Consider the following 22,807-nt stretch of genomic DNA (forward strand, 5'->3'; position numbering starts at 1 on the left):
GCTTAAAACATTATTTTTTGCGCATGCGCATTTAGTTGCCCGATTTTTTTTTGCTTTTTATTGCAGCGCTTGCACTGTGCAGTTCTGGCACGCACTGGAAGCCCCGCCCTGCGAGATCAGCTCGGTAAGCACCGGCGCCAGAAGGTGCACACGGTGGGAGAAAACATAGGTTTTTTATTTTCAGCGCTGAAGGGCCAAATAAAAATGGGCATCCAGGTAAATGAGTGCCATTATTTTTTATTAGGGAAACTTGGGCCCTTGAACCCACAACCTTCTGACTCCGAGGCAAGAGTACTACCCACTGAGCCACAGCTGACGATCCTGATTAGATTACAGGGTGGAATCACTCCCAGCCCAGGTATGCACTATTCTCAAACAAAACTATACAAACCCCTTGATTAGATTACAGAATGCAACTCATGGTGGCATAGTGGTTATGTTACTAGACCAGCAATCCAGCCTACTGATCCAGACAACATAGGTTCAGAATCCCACCACTAGCAGCTGGGTAATTTAAATTCAGTTAATTGAATCAAAAGCTAGTATCACCAATGTTGACCATTGGCTAGAAATTCCACAAAATCTGCCACTGCTGGATTGTCACCCAAAAAGCTGCTATTATTAAATTAACCTTTGGTGAAAAAAGGAAAAGAATTATGCAGATTCCCAGCGGCAAATGTGATCCTGGGCAAATTGGGCGGTACTTACTCAAAATTTAGTCTGAGGCTGCGAGTTGGACCTAGGGAGGGGGAAAACACATAAAATATTTTTCCAAAGAATAATAAATAAAAAATCGGAAAACATTCTCAGGACCTTTTTCCACCGAATCGCTGTAAAATATACATTTTTTAAACTTTCACTTGCCTTTTTTTGCAGGGTTTCATACCTACCGCCCAGCTCCGGCTGCTTTCTCGCGGGCAGTTTTTTCTCTCATCACCTACGGGTCACCGCTGTGACCAAACTTGGGCGGTGGCATTTTTTTTCGGCGGTGCACGCCGGCGGTCCGCTCCCCAGCGGTATTTCGAGACCGCCGGCGGAACTCTTGGAGGAAATTCCCGCCGGGTGGTTTTCCGCAGAAAACTAAGAATGCCGCCGAGAAACCGGGCGGAAATGGTGATGAATTTTGAGCCCCATGAAACTACCATTTTGTCATAAAAACCCGTCTGGTTCACTAATGTTCTTTAGGGAAGGAAATCTGCCGCTCTTACCCGGTCTGGCCTATATGTGACTCCAGACCCACAGCAATGTGGTTGACTCTTAACTGCCCTCTGAAATGACCGAGCAAGCCACCAGTTGTCATCACCACCTTCTCAAGGGCAATTAGGGATGGGCAATAAATGCTGGCCTTGCCAGTGATGCCCACATCCCATGAATAATTTTTTTTCACATTATTCTATATTTATATTTCTATATTTACCATCTGAATGCCTCGATTATATTACATCCTGTAACTTATTCCCAGGTATCCGCCATTCAAAGCCCTGATTACATTAGTTCTTTCTTATTCACAATGGTATTTCTACAGCACCAGGGACTGTAAAATAAGCTGATTTAGAACTTAAGAACATAAGAAATAGGAGCTGGTGTCAGCCATTCGGCCACTCGAGCCTGCTCTGCCATTCAAAATATCATGGTTGATCTTCTACCTCAATGCCACTTTCCCACTCGATCCCCATGTCCCTTGATTCCTTTAGTTATACCGTTCACTAATCTCCATCTATGTCCTCCCCTTTAACCTGACAAGTGCGATGGCGTCACTTAGATTCTAAGAGGAGCTTCCCTATAGAAACCAGAGAATTTAGCATCCTGGAGGTTTACTATCCCACTGAGGTAGGGTTACCAACCCTCCAGGACTGCCCTGGAGTCTCCAGGAATTTAAGATTAATCTGCGGGACAATACTGTAAGCAACCTGAGAGAAAAATCATGGTGGCATTAATAGAAATGAAGTATTCTTTGAATGCTTATGTCTTATTAGTTATATAAATATTGGAAATGGGACAAAAAGACTGTTTGACTATGGAGGGTGTTTGGAGGTGGGAGGTCATGTGATGAAACCTCGAGAAATGTGTCCAACCAGAGTTGGCAACCCAGACTGCTGGAGGTTTGATCGAGGTGTTTGAAATCATGAATGGGTTTCGATCGAGTAACTAAAGAGAAACTGTTTCCAATGGCTGAAGGGTCAGTAACTAGAGGGCACAGATTTAAGGTGATTGGCAACTGAACCAGAGGCGACATGAGGGGAAAAAAATTACGCAATGAATAGCTAGGATTTGGAATGCACTGCCTGATAGGCGGTGGAAAGGATTCAATCGCGGCCTTCAAAAGGGATTGGATAAATACTAGAAGGAAAAACAGTTGCAGGGATATGGGGGAAAGAGCGGGGGAGTGGGACTAACTGGATCGCTCTTCGCAAGAGCCGGCACAGACTCGATGGGCCGAATGGCCCCCTTCTGTGCTGTACTGTTCTATGATTCTTTGATTCTACACCGATGGCCTCTGGGGTTAATCACTCAGTAAACCAGCCTGAAACCCCATCGATGAGCAATTGAGATCTGCTATTTCGAAGAAGAGCAGGGGAGTTCTCTCTGGTGTCCTGGCAATATTCATCCCTCAATCAACTGTACTGAAAACAGATGATCTGGTTATTAGCACAATGTAGGAGCTTGCTGTGCGCAATGTGGTTGCTGCATTTCCTACATTTCAACGGTGACTGCACATCATAAGTACTTCACTGGATGTGAAACACTTTGGGACATCCTGAGGTCATGAAAGACGTTATATAAAGGCAAGCCTTTCTTCTGTTTTCCTTTACCGACTTTTATGTTAATACATCACTAAAAATAAAAACCAGAGAACGGAAGTAGACGTCTTTGTATCTGGAGGACTCCCACATGAAATCATCTTTAATATCTTTATTAAAATGCAACAGAAAGAATTAGTAACCCTTCCCCTGTACGTACATCACAGCTGCCTTTGTGATTCACAGCTTCCTTGTTTAATTGGAAAGTACTGGCATCCTGATGGCTCGCCCGTAATCTGAACAGTGCAAAATGTTAGAGGTTTTGTCGAACAGGAGAGAGAAACAAGATTGAAAGAGTTGATAAATCTGCCAATACCCCTGCCACAACTGTAGTCAGGTAATTGCTTACAGAACCTCCCAATCCTTGGGAAAGAAAGGAGCTGGTATTTAACAAATGTCTTTCATGACGTCCAGACATCCCAAAGCGCTTTACAGCCAATGAAGTACTTTTGAAGTGTAATCATCGTTGTAATCATAGAATCTTACGGCACAGAAGGAGGCCTTTCGGTCCATCGTACCTGTGCCAGCTCTTTGAAAGTAACATAGGAAATTTGCAGCCAATTTGCACACAGCAATGCCCCACCAACAGCAGTGAAATACAGGACCAGATTCCTTCATCCCGCTGCTTTCTGATTAGTTAAATCACAACTAATTCGGTCAATTCTCAGAAAAGCATATTGTTATTTTACAAAAACTGCAAAGACAGCAGAAAATGATGTTAATTACATAGAAGGCGAGGATATCCGCGGGACGGCGGGCGTTAGCACAAGTGCCGAGAGGCGACTGCCACAGATCTCCGCCACTGACCAACATTCGCAACAATTTCAAAGAAAGAAAGAAAGACTTGCATTGCTATCACGCCTTTCACGCCTACCGGACGTCTCAAAGTGCTTTACAGCCAATGAAGTACTTTTGAAGTGCAGTCACTGTTGTAATGTGGGAAACGCAGCAGCCAATTTACGCACAGCAAGCTCCCACAAACAGCAATGTGATAATGTTATGTTGATCATAGAATCATAGAAATTTACAGCAGGGAAGGAGGCCATTTCGGCCCATCGTGTCCACGCCGACGGACCAAGAGCTATCCAGCCTAATCCCACTTTCCAGCTCTTGGTCCATAGCCCTGTAAGTTACAGCACTTTAAGGGCACATCCAAGTATTTTTTTAATGTGGTGAGGCTTTCTGCCTCTACCATCCTTTCAGATAGTGAGTTCCAGACCCCCACCACCCTCTGGGTAAAGAAATTTCCCCTCATTTCTCCTCTATACCTCCACCCGATTACTTTAAATCTATGCCCCCTGGTTATTGACCCCTCTGCCAAGAGAAATAGGTCCTTCCTATCCACTCTTTCCAGGCTCCTCATAATTTTATACACCTCAATCAAGTCTCCCCTCAGCCTCCTCTGTTCCAAAGAAAACAGACCCAGCATCTCCAGTCTTTCCTCGTAGTCAAAATTCTCCAGTCCAGGCAACATTCTTGTAAATCTCCTCTGCACCCTGGAGATGGCCTTTAGTGTTACAGCCTTTACAAGTACAGTCTCTGTATCGGCACTGGTGGGCTCTGTGATTTCCTCCACAGCGCCAGCATGGGGCTGGCCGGTTGGCCCCATGCGGCGGACTCAGGGTTGCAGGACTCGGGGTAGCAGCCTTGCCTCTGAAAGGCGACATTCGCTTCATGGTGCTTGCTGGGTTAGAGTCTGGGGTGAGTCATCATCCTCTTGGAATCGCAGGCCGAGGCCATGAATGCCTGGCTGACGTTAATTGCCTTCTGCAGGGTGACCGTGGTGTCCGCAGAGAGCAGCTTGTGGAGAAGGCTTTCGTGGCCGATTCCAATAACAAAGATGTCCCTCAGTGCTTCGGTGAGGTGGTCGCCAAAATCACACGGTGCAGCCAATCGTCTCAGGTCTGCAGCATATTTTGCGATTTCTTGGCCTTCGGGCCGCCGGTGTGTGTAGAACCGGTGTCTGGCTGTGAGGATGCTCTCTTTAGGCTTGAGCTGTTCCTGTATCATCGTTACGAGCTCCGTGAACATTTTGGTTGTCGTCTTCTCTGGGGCTAGTAAATCCCTGACAAGGCCATAGACAGTGGGCCCACAACTGCTGAGCAGGATAGCTCTGCACTTATCAGCTAGCGAGGTCGGTGTGTCTCTTGCCAGGTCGTTCGCGATGAAGTAGTGTTCAAGCCTTTCCACAAAGGCATCCCAATCTTCCCCATCAGTGAATTGTTGAAAGATGCCAAGTTTAGCCATTTTTCGCGTGAAAATTCATAATCTCGTCGCCAGTTATTGTGTCTGTAAGCACTCTCGTAATAACTCCATGAGGTAAGGTATTGCACTTGAACTGTTGTGACCTTAGGCCATTTATTGCAGCTGCTGAATGAGGGTACAGTATGGTGAGCTCCCTTTTATACCTGGTTACCTGCAGTGTGCAGGTGCCCCCTAGGTCTCTACCAGTTGCACCCTCTGGTGGTACAGGCATAGTGTATACAGTGTGAAGATACATTCAGTGGTCTTATGTAAATGTACATTGAGTGTACAGGGTATATACATATATTATACATACACAGCCCTTAGCTTGCTTCCTTTGGAAAAGAGGAGATTTTGCGATTGCGTAGTTTCGAGATTATGAGGATCTGAAAAATAATGAAGATTCTGAAATCAATGTGCTTAAGAAATGGGAATCCACCAGAGTTCGCTGAGGTCAGGGTTGAGATGTGAACAAGACTTAATTGCAGGATAGAATGGAGGTGTTGGAGTTATGAATGGGTTGTTACAGCTCTGGAGGGGAAATTATGATTACAAAATTGATCCAGCACATTGTTCACTATGAAAGAAAGAAAGACTTGCATTTATATAGAGCCTTTCACAACCACCGGACGTCTCAAAGCGCTTTACAGCCAATGAAGTACTTTTTGGAGCGTAGTCACTGTTGTAATGTGAGAAACACAGCAGCTAATTTGCGCACAGCAATCTCCCACAAACAGTACTGTGATCATGAGCAGGTAAACTGTTTTGTTATGTTGATTGAGGGATAAATATTGGCCACGACACTGGGGATAACTCCCCTGCTCCAAAGGTGACCCAAGGGTGCAGCAGCTCTCATGTTCAGAGATACCTCCCGCCCCAGCCTCATGTTCCTCAGGCCAATGGCCCTGCCCAATAGTGCCGCCCACTATTGCACCCACCTGCGAGAGCAATCGAGGCCTCGGTTTAACCGGCTCATCCGAAAGAAGAGGAGGGCTTCAAGTGCCAGGGGATACAAGTTAATCATTTAAGAAGTTTGAAAGCAAGAAGGGAAATCACCATGTCTGGTTTTATTTTTAGATCATTTAGAATTTTACAAAGTTCATCAGACACGGAAAAGCAGTGAGCAATTTCTGCTGAGGGGCACGGTAGGCTGGGTGAGCCCACGGTATTCTGTACCAAAGGGGATCGAGCTGATAATCTTTGTCAGCTTTGCGCCAGTTCTATTGAAATCCAGACCTTTATAAAGTTGCTGCATATTCAGAAGGAAGTAAAACTGCACGGCTGGAATCTTGCCAAGCTTCCATCCCATTCTTGGCCCCAGCTTTGCCTTGGCCCGACTCTCCCACCCTCCTCACTCGTGGCAGCTCAGGTTTTGCCTCACTCCATTGCAGAGTCAGCTGTGGCTCAGTGGGTAACACCCTGCTCTCTGAGTTTGAAGGTTGTGGGTTCAAATCCCACCCTAGAACACAAAAAAAATCTAGAGTGACACACCCAGTGGAGTGCTGCACTGTTGGAGGTGTTGTCTTTTGGATGAGACCTTAAAATGAGGTACTGTGTGCCCTCTCAAGTGGATGTAAAAGATCACACAACACTATTTTGAAGAAGTGCAAGGGAGTTTGTCCTGTGACCTGGCCAACATTTATCCCTCAATCAGCATAACAAAAAAAACCAGATTATCTGGTCATTATCACATTGCTGTTTGTGGGAGCTTGCTGTGCGCACATTGGCTGTCGCGTTTAGTACATTACAATAGTGACTACATTCCAAAAATACTTAATTGGATGTAAAGCACTTTGCAACGTCTGGTGGTTGTGAAAGGTGCTATATAAATGCAAGTCTTTCATTTATTTTTTAGAGGTGTGGTCCACAACCGATCACTTATTTCATGGACCCACCTCCCTTAACCCCCCCACCCCCCACGGCCTCCTCCAATTTTTGCAGCCTGGATGAGACCGCGTCCTATATTTTTGGAGGTTGCTTGCAGCCCCTCTTCTAGCATTTGAAGGGGGCAGCTCCTCAACTTCTGGCTCCACTTCAGTTCCACGCTCCTGCTCTTTGGCCACCTGGTGCAGAGGGGTGGGAGTGGAGGGCGGGCAAGTCGGAGGATCTCCGCATGGGCCTGGCCCAGGTGGCCATCTACAGGTCTGGGCTGGACTCAAACCCTGGGGGTTGCCATTACGTTTGTGGCCTTCCACGACTAGTGGCCACTGCAGGGACACTGGGAATAATATTATTATTTAAGTTTATCAGTTTCCTTTGTTTTGTTTTTAACACTTATTACATCGAATTTACAGCACAGTAACAGGCCACTTGGTCCAACAAGTCCATGCCGGTGTTTATGCTCCTCATGAGTCTCTTCCCACCTTTTCTCATATAACTTCATCAACATATCCTTCTATTCCTTTCTCCCTCATGTGTTTATCTAGCTTCCCCTTAAATGCGTCTGTGCTATTCGCTTCAACCACTCCCTGTGGTAGCGAGTTCCACATTCTAAGCAGTAATATTCCCTTTAATTCTTTTTGGTAGTGTGGCCCCTTTAAGGAATGCACAGTTTTTCCTATTTAGAAGCCGGCGAGCCAGCTGCGCAGCTTAAAGAGAACATTGCTAACCACTCTCTAAGTAAAGCAGTTTCTCCTGAATTCCCTATTGGATTTATTAGTGACTAGAAGAACGTATAAGAACGTAAGAAATAGGAGCAGGAGTAGGCCACATGGCCCCTCGAGCCTGCTTCGCCATTCAATAAGATCATGGCTGATCATCGACCTTAACCAAAATCTTGTATATGGTTTACTATTAGTTCTGCACCTCTGAAAAGGGGGCACTTTTACTTGGTGTTAGTTTGATGACACCGGGGCAATCTTATTGGTTTATTTAGAAAAATTATGTGAGTCTGCCTGTAGTCTCCATGTCAGTGTTTCCTGATGTTTTTTGAAAATTCAGTCATGGAATGTGGGCGTCACTGGCAAGGCCAGCATTGATTGCCCATCCCTAATTGATGGTGAGCCACCATTTCAGAAGGATGTTAAGAGTCAACTATATTGCTGTGGATGTGAAGTCACTTATAGGTCAGACCGAGTAAGGATTTCCTTCCCTGAAGGACATTGGTGAACCAGTTGGGTATTTCCGACAATCCGGTAGTTTCATGGTCACTGTAACGTGTGCACCTGTGAGTATGTTCACAGGTGAGTGGCTTAGCCAGTCGTGTGATGTTCACAAGACTCAATAAAACCCCAGTTAGTTGGGTGTAGGTCATCCACGATGAGCTATGCAGTTGTGAGCCTAGTGGATGAACTGATAATGTGTAGTGTGATTGTTAAACCTTTGTTAATAAACCAACTAGTTCTTAATAGCAATGTGTTGCTATGAATTCTTAATCAAAGAACCTATGAAGCAAAAACTGACTGCAAAAGCTTCTATAGATACGTGAAGAGAAAATGATTAGTAAAGACAAACGTAGCTCCCTTGCAGTCAGAATCAGGTGAATTTATAATGGGGAGCAATGAAATGGCAGTCCAATTGAACAAATACTTTGGTTCTGTCTTCACGAAAGAAGACACAAATAACCTTTCGGAAATTCTAGGCGACCGAGGGTCTAGTAAGAAGGAGGAACTGAAGGAAATCCATATTAGGCGGGAAATTGTGTTAGGGAAATTGATGGGATTGAAGGCCGATAAATCCCCGGGGCCTGATAGTCTGCATCCCAGAGTACTTAAGGAAGTGGCCCTAGAACTAGTGGATGCATTGGTGATCTTTTTCCAACAGTCTATCGGCTCTGGATCAGTTCCTATGGACTGGAGGGTAGCTAATGTAACACCACTTTTTAAAAAAGGAGGGAGAGAGAAAATGGGTAATTATAGACCGAGTAGCTTGACATCAGTAGTGGGGAAAATGTTGGAATCAATTATTAAAGATGAAATAGCAGTGCATTTGGAAAGCAGTGACAGGATCGGTCCAAGTCAGCATGGATTTATGAAGGGGAAATCATGCTTGACAAATCTTCTAGAATCTTTTGAGGATGTAACTAGTCGAGTGGACAAGGGAGAACCAGTGGATGTGGTGTATTTGGACTTTCAAAAGGCTTTTGACAAGATCCCACACAAGAGATTGGTGTGCAAAATTAAAGCACATGGTATTGGGGGTAATCTACTGACGTGGATAGAGAACTGGTTGGCAGGCAGGAAGCAGAGAGTCGGGATAAACCGGTCCTTTTCAGAATGGCAGGCAGTGACTAGTGGGGTGCCGCAGGGCTCAGTGCTTGGACCCCAGCTAGTTACAATATATAATATTTAGATGAAGGAATTGAGTGTAATATCTCCAAGTTTGCAGATGACACTAAGCTGGATGGTGGTGTGAGCTGTGAGGAGGATGCTAAGAGGCTGCAGGGTGACTTGGACAGGTTAGGTGAGTGGGCAAATGAATGGCAGATGAGTATAATGTGGATAAATGTGAGGTTATTCACTTTGGTGGTAAAAACACGAAGGCACAATAGTATCTGAATGGCGCCAGATTAGGAAAAGGGGAGGTGCAACGAGACCTGGTACATCAGTCATTGAAGGTTGGCATGCAGATACAGCAGGCGGTGAAGAAGGCAAATGGTATGTTGGCCTTTATAGCTAGGGGATTTGAGTATAGGAGCAGGGAGGTCTTATTGCAGTTGTACAGGGCCTTGGTGAGGCCTCACCTGGAATATTGTGTTCAGTTTTGGTCTCCTAATCTGAGGAAGGACGTTCTTGCTATTGAGGGAGTGCAGCGAAGGTTCATCAGACTGATTCCCAGGATGGCAGGACTGACATATGAGGAGAGACTGGATCGACTGGGCCTGTATTCACTGGAGTTTAGAAGGATGAGAGGGGATCTCATAGAAACATATAAAATTCTGATGGGACTGGACAAGTTAGATGCTGGAAGAATGTTCCTGATGTTGGGGAAGTCCAGAACCAGGGGACACAGTCTAAGAATAAGGGGTAAGTCATTTAGGACCGAGATAAGGAGAAACTTCTTTACTCAGAGAGTTGTTAACCTGTGGAATTCTCTACCGCAGAGAGTTGTTGATGCCAGTTCATTGGATATATTCAAGAGGGAGTTAGATATGGCTCTTATGGCTAAAGGGATCAAGGGGTATGGAGAGAAAGCAGGAAAGGGGTACTGAGAGAATGATCAGCCATGATCTTATTGAATGGCGGTGCAGGCTCGAAGGGCCGAATGGCCTACTCCTGCACCTATTTTCTATGGGCCCAAGTTTCCACATGATTCGCGCCTGATTTTTAGGAGCAACTGGTGGAGAACGGACTATTTTAGAAATCGCAATTCTCCACATTTTTTTTTCTGCAGTTCTAGTCAGGTAGAACAGTTCTAGTTTAGAACAGAATTTTTTCTTCAAAAGGGGGCGTGTCCAGCCACTGACGCCTGATTTGAAAGTTTCCACAGTGAAAATGTACTCCAAACTAAAGTAGAACGGAGCCAGTGAAGATTTTTGTAGAACTGAAAAAACCTGTTCTACACATTAAAAAATCAGGCGCAGGTTACAAATTAGGCGTCCAGAACGAGGTGGGGGGGGGGGGGGGAAGGGAACTCATTAAATTCGACAATAAATCCTTATTTATACTTCTACAAATATTATACAAATAAATCCAACCTGAATAAACATTTATAAGCCAAGAAAAGATTAAATAAACCATCTTTCTACCTGTGTGAAAGTGTTTCAGCCAGGGAGAATTCTGCAGCCGTTCGTGCCGCTGAGCGGGAGGGGAGGGGGGCGGGGGGGAGAAAGCCGTTCGTGTCGCTGAGCGGGAGGGAGGGGGAGAGAGAGAGAGAGAGGGGGGGGTGAGAGAGAGAGAGAGAGGGAGGGAGGGAGGGAGAGAGAGAGAGGGGGAGGGAGGGGGAGGGAGGGAGAGAGAGAGAGGGGGAGGGAGGGAGAGAGAAGGAGGGGGAGGAAGAGAGAGAGGGGGGGAGGGAGAGAGGGGGGGGGAGCGGGTGTCGGGTCGGGTCTGGTCGGCAGGGGGGAGCGGGTGTCGGGTCCGGTCGGAGGCGGGGGGAGCAGGAGCTGGCCGTGGGAGGAGCCCCAGTGAGGCCATTCAGCCAGGGCTAGGGGCTGCGTGCTTCGGGCCCCTCCCACACAGTTCGGCGCCTGGAGCTACTGCACTTGCGTGCCCACTGTAGCGCGCATGTGCAGAGGTCCCGGCACTGTTTTCAGCGCAGGGACCTGGCTCCGCCCCCCCCTACAGCTCGTGCTGGCTGCGCCGAGGGCCAGAGGACCTGTAAGTAGGTGGAGAATACCGAGGATTTTTTTAGGCGCCGTTTTAGGCGCGAAAGACGGGCGCCCGTTTTTTCTCTTGTGGAAACTTGGGCCCTATGTTTCTATGTTTCTATATTACAGTCACCATTACTGCTTCTAGCTTTTTAATTAAAGATTTATTTAATGGACTGAATTTAAATCCCCCTAGCTGCCATGGTGGGATTTGAATTCAAGTCTCTGTATTATCAGTCCAGGCCTATGGATTACTGGTCCAGTAACATGAACGAAACCCATTTGAGTAGCACTGACCTCTGTTAACAAATTATCGACTCAGATTTGCCTTGTCAGGACTCCGAGTGTAGAGTTTGGGGAAGGAATCCTTTCCTTCATCAGCCCATGCTTCTCGCACCTGCCAGAGTCATCTGCCTGAGGCATTTTTCTGGCGACTTCACATTCAGAAACAGTGGTGACTCTTGCTCCAGTCTCGAGTGTCAGCGTCCATATGTTTTAGCACTCGTGCCTCTCTGAGTCAGAAGGTTGTGGTCCCATGCCAGACAATGTAAGCTGGTTATTAAGGGAGCACTGCTGTAGGTGAGATGTCAAACTAAGGCCACATCTGCCTGCTCCACTAGTCCTGGGAAATATTAACTCCACTACATTACACAGTAATTCATTGTATGGAAAGTGCTTTGCGATGTAATAAGACACTTGAAAAATACAATCCTTTCCTTTTTCTCTTTCATTTATAACGGCTCAATTGCTGTGGTAGTAGAATTGTCCGGAGGGGCTGGATAATTCTAGTTAAAGTGTGCTTGAACTCCCAGTTGTTAGCTCTACTTGTAGACGCCCACTTAGAAGAGGGAGGGGAGGGGCGATATTGCCCCTCTGGGAAAGGCCTGTTAACCTGCGGGAGACTCGGATACTCTAACGCACAGGCACGGCGACCAGAGCACTCACCCCCGGAATTGCCCCCCCCCAGGCCTTGGAGCGCAAAAAGTGGTTTGCGCGGGGCCCCATGATTAGCACAGTGGCGCGGCGCACGCCCGGCGATTACATCATCGCCGTACCCGCCGACCCCTTTGCGCCCCTTGGGGCAAATTGCCCGGCCGGCACCCTCCCCAATGGCCCCACTAAAGCGGCTGCAGAGTTCACAGCGGCCCGCCCCTTTAAAAGAAGGGGAGGGACGTTGTGGCGTGACAGCGTGATGTGGCACGCCGCGACCACTCCGCGAACGCCCGGTTACCGCCCCCATACATTCTTTTGCCTCTAAGGGGCTCATTCCGTGCCAGGGCCGACACATCCGGCCCCAGGCGCTAGACTTTCACATAATTCTAATTATGTGCCCCAAACCGGGCACGGGGCAATTTCACCCCCAGGGACTCTAGCAGCACAGTGATGTGAATGCCATTCAAAGGGCCTGATAACTGAGGAGATAGCGTGCTCTGCCTCCCATTCAACAGGCTATGCTAGATCTAACCATGGAATGTTGGTCTCTCTGGTAAAACAGCTCAGGAAGTACTGATCTGGGAGCAACTGGATTTTCCTGAATGAACACCTGAAGTTGAGAATGTTTCAGGGCCGCACCAGGGAGGACGTTGGAATGGTGTGGGTCCTCAATCAGCATGGTGACAAGGGCACTTTATAGGAGTCACATGCTGTGACGATGTCACAACGTCCGACATCGGAGACAGATCTCGCCAGCTGTCTATAGCGTCGCCAGCTCTGATTGGGCGTATTCCTGGAGGTTTCATCACATGACCTCCCGGCTCGAACCGCCCATCCCCCGCTCCCCCCCCACTCCCCCCCCACTCCTGCCATTAGTCCAGCCTCCGGGCGTCAATGCCTTCCCACGGCCAATGGGAAAGGGAACAGACTCTTTGTTACCCAATCGGATTAATCTTGACCGTTAGCGAAAAAGCATTTATCCCCCATCTCCAATACTTTTATAATTAATTCATGAAGGAGAAGGATAAAAACAATTTTGTTTAATGTCGCTATGGTTTCTCTCTTGGGTGTTGCTCACAGCAGTGTCCTGGAAATTAATCTTCAATTCCTGGAGATTCCAGGGCAATCCTGATGGGTTGGCAACCCTAGCCATCTAGAAATCTGTCATGTTTGTACTTTTGGAATCACTAGCCACTAGATGGCGTCACTGTTGGAGGCCATTGGGCTGCATGCACATGTGTGCAGCCCAAGTATAAAAGGCCAGCCATTTTATATATTAGTCACTTTGGGCTTTAATAAAACAGAGCCAAGGTCATACCTCTTGAAGTTAAGCAGTACTCAGTCTAACAGTTATTGCATATAAAACAAAATCCCCTACATCTTCTACTGCGGACAGAAACACTAGCAATATATCCTGACGTCTTGCTGTATAAACACTGCCTGATCCTTTGCAGGTTCTGGAATGGAAATACAATGCACTAGGAAGTGTTAATCATAAATAACAAGGGTCATGCCCCCTCCCCTTCCACCCACTTACTGTAGCAACTGAAGGTTTAACAGGTAGTTTTTTCCTACTAATCCCTTATTCAGTGTCTTAAACTTCAAAAGGAATTTGACTCAAGGTAAGAGATGGTGGGCATCAGTGAGGAGTGTGTGTCACTTCTGCTGTTGCGTCTTGCAGTGCATTTCTATTTGAAGTTTTCCCCCAGTTAAAACTTCTGAAGTGCATCTCAAACTGTGAATAAAAGCAGAGTGTCTATCACATATATTGTATAACACATATCTTGTTTTACGACCACGGGACATTGCAAAGCACTTCACGGCCAATTAAGTACTTTTTGAAGTTCGGTGGTAGTAATCTCGCCTCGGAGTCAGAAGGTCGAGTGTTCAAGTCCTACTCCAGAGATTTGAGTACAAAATCTAGGCAGACACTCCGGTGCAGTACTGAGGGAGCGATATAATGTTGGAGGTGACATCTTTCAGATGAGTCGTTAAACCGAGGCCACGTCTGCCCTCTCAGATAGACATAAAAGATCCCACGGAATTTTCGTAGAAGAGCAGGGGAGGTCTTCTGGTATCCTCGCTAATATTTATCCCTCAATCAACATCACAAAAAAAAACTGATTATCTACTTATGTGACTCATTGCTGTTTGTGGGACCTTGCTGTGCGCAAATTGGCTGCTACGTTTCCCTACATTACAACAGTGACTACAATTCAAAGGTACTTAACATAGAGAAGATGTTTCCACTTGTTGGTGAGACCAGAACTAGGGGTTAAAATAAATCCAATAGGGAATTCAGGAGAAACCTCTTTACCCAGAGAGTGGTGAGAATGTGGAACTTGCTACCACAGGGAGTAGTTGAGGCAAATAGTATAGATGCATTCAAAGGAACGCTGGATAAACACATGAGGGTGAAAGGAATAAAAAGATATGTTGATGGAGTTAGATGAAGTGGGGTGGGTGGAGGCTTTGTGGAGCATAAAGGCCGGCAAAGACCTGTTAGGCCGACTGGCCTGTTTCTATGTTATAAATACCTTGTAATACTTCATTGGCTGTAAACATAAGAATGTAAGAAATAGGGGAAGGAGTAGGCCACCACCGGCGCCCCCTGGCTGCAGTGTGCACCATCTACAAGATGCACTGCAGCAACTCGCCAAGGCTTCTTCAACAGTACCTCCCAAACCCGCGACCTCTCCCACCTAGAAGGACAAGGGCAGCAGGCGCATGGGAACACCACCACCTGCAAGTTCCCCTCCAAGTCACACACACATATTTTGACTTGGAAATATATATCGTCGTTGGGTCAAAATCCTGGTACCCTCTACCTAACAGCACTGTGGGAGTACCTTCACCACAAGGACTGCAGCGGTTCAAGAAGGCGGCTCACCACCACCTTCGCAAGGGGCAATTAGGGATGGGCAATAAATGCCAGGCTTGCCGGCGACGTCCACATCCCATGAACGAATATAAAAAGAAAGGCACTGAGAACATGAGAAGATGAGTTGTTAAACCGAGGCCCCATCTGCCCACTCAGATAAAAGATCACACGGCACTCTGAAATGTCTTAATTATCGTGACCATGAGATAGATATGAATAAAGAAGTTCACTGCATTGACTGGCTCTTGAATGAATGCAAAGATTTTGCTTCCATTATCCTGCCCAGGAGTCGATGGGTTGATCACTCTTTGTATGAAGAACTGCCTGGCATCAGTCCTAAAGTCAGCTTTCACTAGTTACAACTCCTGTCACAGTTTAATTTGAAGGCATGTTCCTGATCCACTTCCAGTAAAGTTTACTATCTTTGAGGTAAACCTCTTAGTGACTACCTTTGCAGGGCTGGAAAGCCCACGTTTCTCTTGTCCTCCCTTGTAGCTTGGTTCTCTGATGCTAGAGACTAGCATTGTGGTTCTTTTCTACGCAGCCTCCACACTTGAACATCTTTCTTGTATCTCAGTGACCACAACTGGACACAGTGCTGAAGGTAAGGTCTGACCAGAGGACTGTGCAACCTCCAACTCGCGTTCCACCTATTTGGCTATATAATTCAACATTCGGGGAAAGGGCGGGGGAGTGGGACTAGCTGAGGTGCTCTTGCAGAAAGCGGGCACGGGCTCAACAGGCCGAATGGCCTCCTTCTGTGCTGTAACCATTCTATGATTCTATGAACATTCCAGTTGCTATGCAAAATGCTGTTGCTTCAGGACAAAACAACACCTTGTATTTACATAGCGCCTTTTATGCAGTAAAACATCACAAGGCGCTTCATGAGAACGTTACGAAACAAAATTTAACACCGAGTCACATAAGGAGAAATTAGGGCAGGTGACCAAAAACTTGGGGTAGGTTTTAAGGACCATCTTAAAGAAGGAAAGTGAGCTGGAGAGGCGGAGAGATTTAGGGAAGGAATTCCAGAGCTTGGGGCCTAGGCAACTGAAGGCATGGCCACCAAAACATACTACAAAACATTCTAACCATCCAGTTCTTTAGCACCCCTAGATCTTGTTCCACTTTACCCGTAGATATCTCAACATCATTTATGAAGTACATGTGTCGATCATTTTTTCTGTCGGTGTATTGAGGTCTGGGCACTTACAAGGTTTGTAGATCCTTACCTGCCTTTTCTGATCTGACCAGCCCTCTTGGTTTCGTATTGCCTGTAAACAGGGGCGGATTAACCACGGGGCGGATGGGGCTACAGCCCCAGGCCCACCAAATAAATGTAGGGAAAAAAATATAAGGCCTCCCAAATAGGCTGAATCATCTTAGGTGGTCCCTCGAAACGAGGATGACTTGCTTCCACGCCAAAAAAAAGAAGAGTTCACAGGTGTTTCAATGAAGGACCTGAACTACATCCTCAAAGGTGGAAGATGCCTGTGCGTGAATTTTATTAATGTGGGGTGGCCGTTGCACCCCAGCCACCACACGGGCTTGACAGAGCTAGGTCTTGGTCCAGTGGCAAGGATTACCCAAGACAACTGGAGACCAGCTCTGCTGCACGGACCTAGTGTGCGCACATATCGCAGTGTGGGCTGGTCTGAGCTGCCGCTGGGCCGCTGGCCCCGAACTCACATCTCTCCTGGGCCCCGATCACGTCCCTCCACAGTCTCTCGCCGCTCCTTCGCCCCGACCTCACTGCTCCTGCTGTATCTGCCCATGCACCAATCACCGACCTGGATCTTGATGACGTCACTCTTCACAGCCATCGTCCTCCTGCACCAGCTCGCACTGTAACTTGTAGTGGCCTCCACGCTGCCCATGGCCGCTGCTCACCGTTCCTTTTATGGCCACGACCTGCCGCTGATGTACCCTCGCAGGTCGGGGGCTCCACGTTGCCCATGGCCGCCACTCATCGTCAGGATTGATTGCAATCGTTGCACCTTTGTTCAAATGGGCGTCTGTCTTAAATTCGATCACCGCACTAAAAGTGACTTATGAATAGCGCCACTAGGATTGTACATTCGTGTTTTGTAAAACATTGCTGCCTTTTAAAAGGGGAATCATATTCCACTGGTGTCTACTGGTCACCTCTCATGATTATGGTTTTACACTTGAAACCTGATGACAAGAGGCTGCCATCTGATGACAAAATCCCCCTGATCACAAGATAAATACTAATGAAGGAGGAAGGCCATTTGGCCCAGCGAAGCTAATTCAAAAAGGAGGAAAATACAGCTGCCTCCTCCTATTCAACATCAATACCAGGTGTGAAGCTTTGCCAAATGTGTTTTGGAAATCTAGACACAACATATCGTAGTGGCTACCACAATTCACTTGAGATGCCTCTTACTCAAAAAAAAATCCAACAACATTGGTCAAGCAGAATTGTCCCCCCCCCGCCCCCCCCCCCCCCCCGCCTACTGAATCCATATTTAGAATAGACAATGAGAGAGGAAAAACAAGACCGAGGGAAATAGATTCACTTGTTTATACCTGTATACAGAATTACCTATATACACTAATGTACCTATATACAGAACAGAATATGTACTAGCCTGTTTTATTTCACATGTTATTGAGAGAAATTTGCATATATGTATAGAACCTAGCAATGTTACCAGAACCAAAATATATACCTACTTGATACAGAATATCTGCTTTCATTGTTGAATATACTGGCCGATGCTTTCATACTCAGAATCAGAATCAGATACGTAATGTAATGAACATGAACAAATATAACTATAGGCCCATTTGGATCAGTTTGCCCCAGGCCCATCAGGCCCTGTCTGTAAACTTGACCTCACCTGGGAATCTGCAGAGCTAAACGGCAGGATGATCACGTACAATACTGTAAGCGTCTGTGGCTCCTTTACCGCAACTTTACATGGAAACAACCTGCACCAAGTGACGCTTTTAGTCCAGTCAACCTCGCATTTGGTAAGCTTGAAGGTTTCAAAACTTTAATAATATTGTTGTAGGTGTCAAACTTTAAGCAGTCATCAGGACCAGATCTGCGAAAAACTTCTGATATATGCGGAGGTTCTGCTCAGGGTTAGTTCACAAGGAAATAACACATTTGTGTTTCTGTGCAATGCAAAGGAGCGAGAAAGCAGACCCTTCTCGTTACTCTGACTCAATAACTTCACTCACCTTTGACACTTTCAGTGAGTGTCAGCTTGGCTCAGGTAACATTGCTTCTGAATTGGAAGGTTGTGGATTCAAGCCCTGCTCCTAGCTGACACCCAAGTGCAGTAATGAGGGAGTGCTGCATTGATGGAGATGCAGTCCGACACTCCATTGCTGTACCCATTACCCCCCGCCCCCGTGCTCGCTGACCTATATTGGTTCCTGGTCCAGCAAATCCCCGATATTAAAATTCTCATTTTTGTTTTCAAATCCTTCCATGGCCTCACCCCTCCCTATCTCTATAATCTCCTCCAGCCCCACAGCCCTCCGAAATCTCTGCGGTCCCCCAATTCTGGCCTCTTGTGCATCCTCAATTTTCATCGCTCCACCATCGATGGCCGTGCCTTCTGTTGCCTCGGCCCCAAGCTCTGGAACGCCCTGCCTAAACCTCTCCACCTCTCTCTCCTCCTTTAAGACGCTCCTTAAAACATACCTCTTTGACCAAGCTTTTGGTCACCTGCCCTAATATCTCCTTATGTGGCTCGGTGTCAAATTTTCTTTTTGATAATCGCTCCTGTGAAGCGCCTTGTTCAAAGTGTTACTATGGTAAAGAGGCTATATAAAGGCAAGTTGTTGTTGTTGCACCAAATAATTATTGCCTTGAGTCCCCTACTTTAGATGAGCTGTTAAACCAAGCCCCTGCTCTTTCTGTGGTACAGATTGAATTAGAGCAGGAATCGAGGAAGACTTGCTTCCACTCTTAAAATGAATCCTCAGGTGGCTGAACAGTCCAATATGAGAACCGCAGTCCCTGTCACAGGTGGCACAGGTGTGGCTAATTGCCTCTCAGCACTTGTGAAGGATAATAATCGACTCCTTTACTGCTGCCCCGACTAAACTCAATCAACACAGCATGAGACTGGGGATTGAATCTGCAATCTTCTGGTATGGGTGCCTTCGAGCAACACTCTGAGGTGCATTTGCCCAGTAGGCCAAGAGGGGAGCTCCAAACCAACTTCTTGCCACAACCACAATATTCACACTTGCAGCAGAATATTTTTATATGTAAATTCTCATCCAGTGATTTAGTCACCATACCAGGTAACCAGTCCAGGTCACACACACACACATTCTCAGAAACTTTCATTCTACAATTCAGCACTACTTAAGGGAGAAAATTGGAGAAAATAATATTGCAGTGAACAGTAGCAGAATGGTTATGTTACTAGAGTAGTGATCCAGACCTGGACTAATGATCTGTGAGATATGAGTTCTATATCCCACCACGGCAGCTGGGGTATTTAAATTAATTAAATAAATCTGGAATTTAAAAGCTAGCACCAGTAATGGTGACCATGAAACTACTGTATAGTCGTAATGTTCACTAATGTCCTTTAGGGAAGGAAACCTGCTATCCTTAAACTTTCTCTTTTTTTTACCTTTGTCAACAGTAGGGTTTAGAAGTTTAGAGCAAGCTCTCAGCCTTGTTTTGTGTGGCTCACAGTTCCACAGAACTTGATGGCTGCTAATGATCTGATTATTATCAAGAAAGCTGGGTGAAAGGCCAAGGGCTGCAATTACACCCTCCCACCATTGATGGCGCTGCCATGCCTCCACTGGAGCAGGGGAGGATGTAATTATAGTGTGACAAGTTTACACAGGCAGCTCCCAATATAAGTGTGGGCACGGGAATTTATCATGGGGAAAGGTTCATGGCAAGTGCACGCATATATAAAAGTTTGAAGTTATTATATTTAAATATGATTTTGCTCAGTTTCTGATATTTTAAAGTAAAAAGAAAGACTTAGATTTATATAGCGCCTTTCACGACCAACGGACATCTCAATGGAGTACTTTTGGAGTGTAGTCACTGTTGTAATGTAGGAAATGTGGCAGCCAATTTGTGCACAGCACGCTCCCACAAACGGCAATGTGATAATCTGTTTTAGTGATGTTGATTGAGGGATAAATATTGGCCAGTACACCGTGAATAACTCCCCTACTCTTCCTCAAAATAGTGCCGTGGGATCTTTTAGGTCCAGTTGAGAGAGCAGATGAGGCCTCAGTTCAACATCTCATCCGAAAGATGGCATCTCCGACAGTGCAGCACTCCCTCAGCACTGCACTGGGAGTGTCAGCTGAGATTTTTGGGGCCTAGAAATTCATGTCATTTGCACCTCCCATTAGTGCCATAAATGCAGATGCTAATGGGGCGCAAATGACTTTGCGACCAGGCGCGGCGCTGCTAACTACTTCCGTTAAATTTAGCGGTAGTTTAGCGGCAGCGGTAACCTGTAGTGCCCTACTCCACTGCGCCGGCGATGCTGATGGTACTGTGCGCAGGGCCCCGGACCCTGAATTGGGTATCGCTCTCTGAAGCTGCGCCGGGCAATGACAGCAACAGCTTCAGGGGACAGGTACCGGCGGCTGGCCGCTAGTGGGGCGAAACCTGAAGGGGAGCTTTTTTTAAAAATCGCTGATTTTTTTTTTGTGCGCCACCATGTCGCTTTGAATGCGGTGTCCGTGCCATGATTGGTCAGCCTAGTACTCTGCTTGCGTGCCGGGCTGTTGGCACGGCAACCCCACACCCCGACGACCCTTTTGGTGCAGTTTGGCCCCTTCTCTTTAATCAGGGAAGAGCCCCTCCTACGCGGCAGCGGCCCAGTGTATAGCGCTGCACCCCGCTCCCGAGGAATCTGTCCCGCTACTGCCTCATTTAGTGCTCCACTTCCTTTCGGGGGTGGTAACCCCAATTTCTTGCGATCTGAAGGGTCAACCTCTAGAGGGAGTGCTACGAAGGTTCACCAGACTGATTCCTGGGATGAGGGGATTGTCCTATGAGGAGAGATTGAGGAAACTAGGCCTATATCCCGAGAATTTATAAGACTGAGAGGTGATGTCATTGAAACATACAACATTCTTACAGGACTTGACAGGGTAGATGATGGGAGGATGTTGCCCCTGGCTGGAGTGTCTAGAACTAGGGGCCACAGTCTCAGAATTCTCTACCCCAGAGGGCTGTTGAGGCTCAGTCATTGAGTATATTCAAGACGGAGATTGCTAGATTTTTGGATATTAAGGTAATCAAGGAATATGGCGATAGTGCAGGAAGGTGGAGGTGAGGTAGAAGATCAGCCGTGATCTCATTGAGCAGACCATAAGCGCCGAGTGGACTACTTCAACTCCTAGTTCTTAAATTCATTTATTATCAAATATAATAAATAAGAAATATCATTACAAGATCATCAAAATCTCGTTAACTACTTGACTTCACAGTGGGATCTTCAGGCTGCCAGGTTCTATTTTTCCAAGTATTGAAGCCTGCAAAGTGAGACTACATTCATATCAAGTAGACCAGTTCTCCTATTCTCAGGTACCTGTGGTGAAGCGGAATTTTTCTCCCGCTGCTATTAGCAATGAACAATCAAGGAGACAGGGGGACATATGTGACATATTTTAACCAGTAATTTTGTTTGTTAATTGATGCAAATTCACAAACCAGCTCATTAATGTGATTGTTCCTGCAGTGGGCCTGCTAATGATGTTAAGACACCACAGCCAAGAGTTTTTACTTTTGGCACAACCTGATCATTTTCCAAGTATTGAAGCCTGCAGAGACTACAATCACTATCCAGTAGACCAGAGCGACTACCCTCAGGTATCTGAGGTGAAGCACAAATTGCGCTCAAAATTGCGCTTGTTTTCAGAAGTGTTTTTTTTTTCTCAGTTTTTGCTCAAACTCGTTTTCATATCGCCGAATGTAAAATCTGCCCTGAACCAGCGCAATTGGCCCGTGTTTTAGAAAGTAATTTTTTTTTTAAATAGTTGGATTAAAACTAACTTTAAAAAACTATACAGAACCATTTACCAGTTACATTGGTGTACAGTAGTCTGTTTCTTAGTATATTAAAAAAATATATTTAAAAGTTTTAAAAAGATGCCTTGTAGTGTTCTTGCTCCTAAAAAAAAGCTTAATTTTAATAGCCTCCACAAACAGGTGCAATTAGTGGAAAGTTGCCGCAGTGATCAATATGATCTTGGGGGCGCGGCCAGTTTTGGGGGCGGGGCCGACTTTCAGGGTGATGTTTTTTAAACTAGCGCAAAAAGATCACGGAAATTCGATTTGCCCTGGACGTAATTTGCACTTGAAATTCCTCGATGCTTGGTCGATTTGGGGCGAATTGTGCTGGTGTTCGTAAACTCCAGGCCTGTAACTGCTGCAGCGTGAAGCGCAGTCAGTTTTACTGCATTCAAATAATATCCCACATGCTTTGTGAAGATGGGCCTTGTGTATATAACCTTTGATCTTTCTCTATCTTTGGAACAGTTGGCAAGTGCCCAGTCCACAGGGAGCAGGCTGTGTACCTTCACTGGATTCCGAGAATGCAGCGGTGGCATGTCTGCTGCAAACTCCAGTAGCCTGCTGCTGCCTGCGGGGGTGGCAGGAGGACTGCATCAACAAAGGTTCACCCAAAGTGCCAGTACATGATACCAAAGGACTGATCTTGCACA

General features: G+C 46.4%; 1 long non-coding RNA gene across 2 annotated transcripts; it reads left to right on the forward strand.

Moving 5' to 3' along the window:
* Positions 1-80: 80 nt before the first annotated feature.
* Positions 81-22,150, forward strand: LOC139277607 (uncharacterized). Of its 2 annotated transcripts, XR_011596118.1 has the most exons (4): positions 81-124; positions 245-358; positions 21,572-21,668; positions 21,823-22,150. It is a non-coding gene; the product is annotated as an uncharacterized lncRNA (long non-coding RNA). The 2 variants fall into 2 exon arrangements; XR_011596117.1 differs by having other exon boundaries at positions 95-358.
* Positions 22,151-22,807: the final 657 nt, after the last annotated feature.

Source organism: Pristiophorus japonicus, chromosome 12, assembly GCF_044704955.1.
Source record: "Pristiophorus japonicus isolate sPriJap1 chromosome 12, sPriJap1.hap1, whole genome shotgun sequence".
Lineage (NCBI taxonomy): Eukaryota > Metazoa > Chordata > Chondrichthyes > Pristiophoridae > Pristiophorus > Pristiophorus japonicus.